Below are 8,338 nucleotides of genomic sequence, written 5' to 3'. Positions count from 1 at the left end.
GGCCTTACGGAGTCCAAATCACAAATCATTCAGTCCGCAACAGTCAAAAATTCAGAGATAGTGTAGTGAACAAGAGTTTTATGCTGAATCTCCAATACTGCTACAATCATCTCAAAACGTTTAAAAAGGTATTATTTTTAGGACTAACGTAAAATGTAGCGATATAAGTTTGTGTCATGAAGTTACGTCCGTTTCGTGAACAATTCATTCCACCTCGAGTCGCCTCAAGTGAAAGGGAATCTGTTTGCTCACTCACAGAATCGAAAGTTCTCACCTTTGGTTGTCTTTAAATTGCAATTATTATTATATTTCGAATCTCGGTCTTCAAAAGGTGAAGGCAGATCATGATTTAGTGACCACTAAATAAAATATATAAATAATTAGAACCTGAATTTAACCTTTTCATGAATATTGAACAAACGGGGATGGCACACAGAATGATTCACACAAGCCTCTTCCTCTTGTTCAGGTACTGGTTCATGTTTCATATGGGGGATGGGGTGGAGTAACAGAGAAAGTATTGAAAGTAGGCCTGCCTGGGTTTGCATAAACAAACAAGACTTGTGTTGTGCATGAGCAGACGGAAGCACAAGCAGGAACAGCAGGCTATGTGTGTGTGGGGGTGTGTGTGTGTGTGTGTGTGTGTGTGTGTTTGGGGGTGTGTGTGTGTACGCCCGGCCTTACGGAGTCCAAATCACAAATCATTCAGTCCGCAACAGTCAAAAATTCAGAGATAGTGTAGTGAACAAGAGTTTTATGCTGAATCTCCAATACTGCTACAATCATCTCAAAACGTTTAAAAAGGTATTATTTTTAGGACTAACGTAAAATGTAGCGATATAAGTTTGTGTCATGAAGTTACGTCCGTTTCGTGAACAATTCATTCCACCTCGAGTCGCCTGAAGTGAAAGGGAATCTGTTTGCTCACTCACAGAATCGAAAGTTCTCACCTTTGGTTGTCTTTAAATTGCAATTATTATTATATTTCGAATCTCGGTCTTCAAAAGGTGAAGGCAGATCATGATTTAGTGACCACTAAATAAAATATATAAATAATTAGAACCTGAATTTAACCTTTTCATGAATATTGAACAAACGGGGATGGCACACAGAATGATTCACACAAGCCTCTTCCTCTTGTTCAGGTACTGGTTCATGTTTCATATGGGGGATGGGGTGGAGTAACAGAGAAAGTATTGAAAGTAGGCCTGCCTGGGTTTGCATAAACAAACAAGACTTGTGTTGTGCATGAGCAGACGGAAGCACAAGCAGGAACAGCAGGCTATGTAAAGAAGCAACTCAAATGACCAAGCAATAAAGCTTTGAACTTAAGAGGAAAATACACAACTATAAAATGAGGAAGACTGTTATATTACATTTGTAAATGTGTGATAGAGACATGCATTGCACAACACAAAACAGGACACGGGACTTCCTGCATAGTTTCAGGCTATAATTAATTATAATGACTTTAAGACGTGTAATAAAAACTAGACTCTCTGTTTTCACAATCCCATTAGGTTTCTGTTCTGGCATTAACCCTGTGGTTTCCTTTGTGAAATACTGTGTAGATATTTCTTGAGAATTCTAAGTACCTCCTGTTTTGACATCTGTGGCAAGTTTATATGCAACTAGTGCTTTTCTTGAAATTAGACTTTGCAATGTTTACACTACATCCTCTTTTATGATGCGGTTTAAAAAAAAAAAATTGGGATAAGAAGTGAACCACACCATATTTCTTGCAATATTGTTTTTTTAGACAAAAAAAAAAAAAAAACAGAAAATTATTAGCTGACAACAGGGGTGGTGACAGCTGGAGTAATCGGAGCCTACAGGAAAGAGAAAGAGTCATAAGGCTGAATTCTGAATCTTAATGTACAAGAGAAAATTATATTAATTCTACATGACAATATTTATAAATTCTTTCATCATCCCAAACCTCTATTTCCTTTGTGAAACACAAAATGAGAAGTTTAGCAGAATTTCCAGGCTGCACTTTTCCACATAATGAAAGTAAAGAGGAAAAAATGCACAAAGCTATTTTATGGAAAAAAAAAAAATTAAATTCTGAATAATTGTAATGTAATTTTTAGTTATTTTTTTAGCTTGTCAGTCCAAGTCCCCAGAAGAACTGTTCCACATTTCTGGCTAAAAATATTATTATAAAAGTAAAGAGATTCACAAAAATAATTAGGATGAGACTCAGAAAAAAAAAGCAAATGTTTTTATGCAAATATTGTACATATTTTTTTTGCAAATCTCATGCAAAACAAGAATGAGATCCACAATGAGGTTTGAAAATAATATTTACAATAATTATATAAAATATTTTTTTTATATAATTTGCATATCTCATCCTATTTATTTGTGAATTTCTCATTTTTAATTTATGTATCCAGAAATACGAAACATTGTAATCCCATACCATTCACCATCATTGTACTGTATGCAAAACAGCAGTGTAAACATTCTTCAAAACATCTTTTTGTGCTCCAAAAGAATGTCATATATATATAGATGTTCTTTGGCAAACTTTAAATGGGCCTGTACATGTGCCTTCTTGAGCAGGGGTACCCTGCGGGCGCTGCAGGATTTCAGTCCATTACGTCGTAGTGTGTTACCATTGTTTTGCTTGGAGCAAACTTACAAAATCAGCAGGGGATCAAATAAATATTTTCCCCACCGTATGTATATATATATATATATGTATATATATAGTGTGTGTATATATGTATGTGACCCTGGACCACAAAACCAGTCATAAGGGTCAATTTTTTTTAAAATTGAGATTTATACATCATCTGAAAGTTGAATAAATAAGCTTTCCATTGATGTATGGTTTGTTAGGACAGGACAATATTTGGTCAGATACAACTATTTGTCTAATCTAGAATCGGAGGGTGCAAAAAAATAAAAATATTGAGAAAATCGCCTTTAAAGTTGTCCAAATGAAGTTCTTAGCAATGCATATTACGAATCAAAAATTAAGTTTTTAAATATCTATGGTACGAAATTTACAAAATATCTTCATGGAACATGAAAAATGGATAATTTTGACTCATACAATGTTTTTTTTTGGCTATTGCTACAAATATACCCCAGTGACTTAAGAATGGTTTTGTGGTCCAGGGTCACATATATACACACACACACACACACTGTATATGTATATGTATGTATATGCATGCATATATATATATATATATATATATATATATATATGTATATGCAGTTAGTTATAGAAACAGTTTAGAAACTTCATTGTACCTCTTCAGGATCGTACAACTCATTAGCAAAGTTTTGAGAGTAGGTTGTGTGCTCTTCTACATCAGTCACAACAAGCGTCTCTTTTTCGGTGGCCTCTTCCCTCGCTCCTTGCGCCCTTCTGCAAATATAATTGGGAGGATAGTATGATATACAACTATGTTATTTATAAAATCTGTATCCATTATATTTAAGAAACAATAAACCTCCTCTTGAGGATGACGGCGGCTATCAGAGCACCTCCGAAGAGAAAGGTGAGTGTGAGAGCGAGCGCAGTGCTGCTGGAGGCGGCGGCGTTCTGACACAGATCCCCGCTGTATCCCTCCTCACACTTACACACCGGCTCACCCTCCACACTCACACACGTCCCGTGACCGCTGCAGCGCTCCGCCTCACACGACTCACTGCCGTCTCCAGACCCAGAGAGATCGACAGCAGAGCCCAGAGGCAGCAGACCGTTTGATGTGGATTGTGGAGTGTCAGGTCCAGATTTGGATTTGACACCTGGTTTGATTTTCACACTGCCACCTGTCAACAAGCAGGACATTTAGGTGCTCAAACAGCTGATAAGAACATCACAATAATCCACAAGTAATCCACACCACTCCAGTCCAGCAATTAACACCTTGTGAAGTGAAAAGTTGCGTGTTTGTAAGAAACAAATCCATCAAGACATTTTTAATTTCAAAATCTTGCTAAAATATGAGTCCTCCATCCTATTTTAACGCTTCCTCCACTGAAAAAGTAGTCTCGTCTGAATCAGGAGAGAAATCTGCACAGATCAAATACCAGTTTACAAGCCAAAACAAACATGTTGGTAGATTTTGATGTGAGAGACAACAGGCGATGGACTTTTTCACTGGAGGAAGCGTTATGGATTATGGACTCATATTTTAGCCAGATGCAAAGGTTTGAAGTTAAAAATGCTTTAATTATGGATTTGTTTCTTATAAACATACAGCTTCTCTCTTCACAAGAGGTTAACTGATGGACTGGAGTGGTGTGGATTATTGTGATGTTTTTATCAGCTGTTTGGACTCTCATTCTGACGGCACCCATTCACTGCAGAGCATCCACTGCTGAGCAAGTGATGCAATGCTACATTTCTCCAAATCTGATGAAGAAACAAACTCATCTGCACTGGATGGCTTGAGGGTGAGCACATTAACAACAGATTTTCATTTTTGGGTGAACTATTCCTCTAAGCCAAAAATGGATTTGCCGGTCATGCAATGAATAAAATAAACTCCTAGCAATGCCCTAGCAACCATCTAGAACACCTTTGCAACCAACCAGAACTCTCAAGCAACTCGCTGGTAATGAGTTAAGAATCCTAGCAATAGCCCAGATTAGCACTGTTGCAGTGAGTCTATAATCTAATCATGCAAGATTGCAAAATTAGAAATGGAGAATAACAGTCGAGTAGAAGAACAAAGAATCCCTCACACTCCTCATCTGAGCCGTTCTGACAGTCTGGGATCTGGTCGCAGAACTTGGCTGCAGGGATGCATGTGAGGCCGTCTCTGCACGCTTTACTGCCCGCGGGACACTTGAGGTTGGAAACACATCTGGTTTTGTTGACAGAGGTAGTCCTGCGCACAGCGACAGGAGCGTCCACCTGGATACGGCAGACACAGGTGACTGCAGCCCCCGTTGTTTTCAGAACAGACATTGGTTCCTGGTCAGGGAAAGAAAAGCAGACAAAATCAGATGTTACATACACAACTGGACAAGAATAACGGACTTTAGAGAGAATTACAGTACAGTTCACTCTGGTACAGAGATGCAACCTGTGTTCAGACTGAAATATTAGATTACTCAGTGAAACCTAAAAAAATGATAAAAAGAAATAGATAAATGGGTTTGTTTTATCTTATAAAGAAGATAAAAATGTGTTAAAAGAAGAAAAAAGACAAATAAATAAAAAGATAAGTGACAGAATATCATAAAAATAAATAAATACAAGCATAAAATAAATGTTATAATTTTAAAATTCTAAAATAGCATGGCATAATACTGAACAGAGTTGAGCTGAAGAGCGGCGAGTGAGTCTGTGCTGGACGGGTTCTTCAGTGAGGGCTGTGGGAAAGTAAAAGAACTCTAATGTGTCTTTTGTGCAGCCAAGCTCCCTCCACACACACGTGACGAGTCCTCAATCACGCGCTCACGGACGGGGCAGAAGGACAAAAGCAGCAGGGAAGCACCTTTCTGACTGGACCTGCTGTAAGCCTTCAGTTCTACGATGTTTGCCTTCACCTCAAACCACATGTGCTTGGGCTGGAAGCCATCCATGTACCACACTTTAGCTGAACCTGTTTCAAGAGCAAAGAGCAAACTTTAAAAACTCTGAAAACTTCTCTTTTCTTGATATTAATTGACATGAATTTGTTTAATCTGCATATCATGAAACTTCATTAAATATTATACATATGTTTTTTTTTTTATCAAGAGTTGTCAACTGATTAACTGTAGTTCTAATTATTAAATGTATAAACTACTGTCCAAGTTTCATTCGAGTCACTTAGGACTGAAAAGTGTTCTTGAAAGAATTATATTTTATGTATATTCTGTATATTTGTTAAAGAATGTTTTGAAAGACAGGAAGTCGATGGCTTCATGCCATCTAGTGGTTCTACACAGAACCGCATTTTATGGAAACTAGATTTCTGGAGGTTTGATTGTTACCGTTGTCCAGTGTGATCCAGAAGTATATGTTCTCAACACGAGCAAAAGACACAATGAAGGCAGATCCGGTGCTGTACTCCATATAATTTGAGCCATCGATATTAATAGAGCTGATCAGTTCATTTCCTGGGATAAAAAAACCAAAACAGAATCAGTTAGCATTATTGATTGGGTTTGGACGAGATAATTTTCACAGCATAAAATAAAGACATTCAATTGTTATTACAAACAAGAGCATAACAGGGTTGCAGATTTAGCCTAATTTAACATGAAGCTAGCTAGTTTAGGACCAAATGTTACTTTATAGCCATATATTCTTATATTTCACAAATGAAAATAAATCAAATGTATTAGAGCTTTTATAATAATTATAATTATAATAATAACCAATAATGATAACTTCAATGATTGAAAAAGCTGTATTTCTCAAATAAATGAAAAATCAAAACAAAAGGGTTTCATTATAATAACTCCATTTCTGAAAAATCTGTAATTCGACAAATAGCAATAACAAAAAGTTAACAAAAATAATAATAATCACTACAATTGTAGATTTCATAAATGAATTAAAATAAAATGTATTGTGCTTTTATAATAATAATAATAATAATAAAATATTTATTGTTTAGATTACATAAATTAAAAAGAAAACTTGAATGGTTGACCTTGACAGCCAAAACTACACTGTGCAAAAATTAAGAAAAAATATAATCTTCCCAACAAACTTTAATAATAATAGTAAAAAAAATTATGTAGTAACAGGTTGTCCGCAAAATATATTCAAGTTGAGAATGTATATATAATTTTTTTAAAAACCACTTTAATGGAACAAGCATGTCATTTTTAAAACTACCGTACTTTGTGTGCCATGTTAATTTTATGTTAGATAGTTTGAGTGCATGTAGTTTTCTCTAAAAAAAGGAAAGTGTCTATATTCTTATTTTATATATATATATATATATGGCAAAGTCCTCACAGTTTTTTTTTTTTTTAAACAATGTATTTTATTTGAACTTATGTTCAGCTATTCTTTTTAACAGTATACTTAATTTTTTAATTTTTCGGATCATCAGTCATCAAAGCTCAGTAAATATCGGTCACAGACACAGAGATTTACTTTCAATTTCACCAAGCTGATTACTCACTAAAAACTCCCACAGATCATGTTTTCAGGCCATTTTAAGTCTTATTTTGACGTTACAAAGTGGTTATATCTAAGTGTGTGAGTTGTTTAATTAATATTGTTCATTCTGACTGATTCTCGAACGCGCATGAACACAAGAGGCGGGATTTATCGCATGAACCAATCACAGCCGAACATAACTAGTCATTTCCAATCATATGGCACGATGGAGCCATTGCCTCCTTTCACGTGACTTTCCTCCATTCATTCTCAATTACCCCCCACAGCAAACTCACGGCACGCTTTATGGGGTCTGTTAAAACTCAATGGGCTCAGGGGAGGCGAGAGAGACGTGGACTCCTGCTGTAACTTTACCTGCTGGTGTCACTGTTGAACAATATTACTTATGAAAAACGAGTGATTTATACACTTTTTAATGTTGTATTTTGTTTTATTTTTGTAGTACAAATTTTTTTCTCATCTTATTTTTGAGGAGGCACTGCCTCCCTTGCCTCCTCGGAGGAAACACCCCTGATATATATTAGGACATCAATCTGTACCCTATTTGTGGAAAGTGAAATTTAATTTTCTCTTTTAACGCACCAATATCTGCCCAATACAGAGTTGTTCCTTTTTCAGAAAAGGCAAGTGAAGCAGGCATCTTTGCTTTACTCCACAGCAGCGTGCGATTGTTCCCGTCCATGTGAGCACAGTCCAGCTGGGGCAGAGATTGGGGTCCCCTCCGTCCCACTGTAGTGAAGCACAGCCTGCCCGTGGGAGGGTGCAGGGCGATGGAGATCATTCCCTCGAGCTCAGCTTGCAGCACCAGGCTGGTGTATTTCCCTCCAGCGGAAGTGACGTAAAGCTGGGGGCTCTTGACGCTGCTCCAGTAAAGGTTTCGGGTGACCCAGTCCACAGTGAGAGCGGTCACCAGGTCCCCTTTGAGCTGAAGCACGTGACCGATGGGTGTGAAACCAGAGCTGCTGAGTTTGAGCTGAGCTACAGATCCCCGTCCGGCGTCAGCTACGGAGACGGTGCGGTCCTTGAGGAGCAGATCGAAGTCTGAAGCTTCATTCACGGCAGGCAGAGTACACACGTACATACACGCGCTCACACATTTTTTTCATGCATTTTATAAATTAAGAAAAATATAAATATATTCATTGTTTAATTATCATTTAATAATTACATGAATTACACAAATGTATGAACCAATTTAGAAGTTTCAGAATTATAATTATATAAATATATAATTTATAAAATTAT

At 36.8% G+C, this 8,338-nt stretch overlaps 1 pseudogene; it reads right to left on the bottom strand.

Moving 5' to 3' along the window:
- Window positions 1-1,753: 1,753 nt before the first annotated feature.
- The window catches only part of LOC107653124 (low-density lipoprotein receptor-related protein 1B-like), a 34,195-nt pseudogene continuing 27,610 nt past the window's right edge, over window positions 1,754-8,338 (bottom strand).

This window comes from Sinocyclocheilus anshuiensis, unplaced genomic scaffold (assembly GCF_001515605.1).
Source record: "Sinocyclocheilus anshuiensis isolate Anshui unplaced genomic scaffold, SAMN03320099.WGS_v1.1 scaffold131, whole genome shotgun sequence".
NCBI lineage: Eukaryota > Metazoa > Chordata > Actinopteri > Cypriniformes > Cyprinidae > Sinocyclocheilus > Sinocyclocheilus anshuiensis.
The sequence above is the reverse complement of the archived record's forward strand: the minus strand, read 5'-3'. Positions and strand labels throughout refer to the sequence as shown.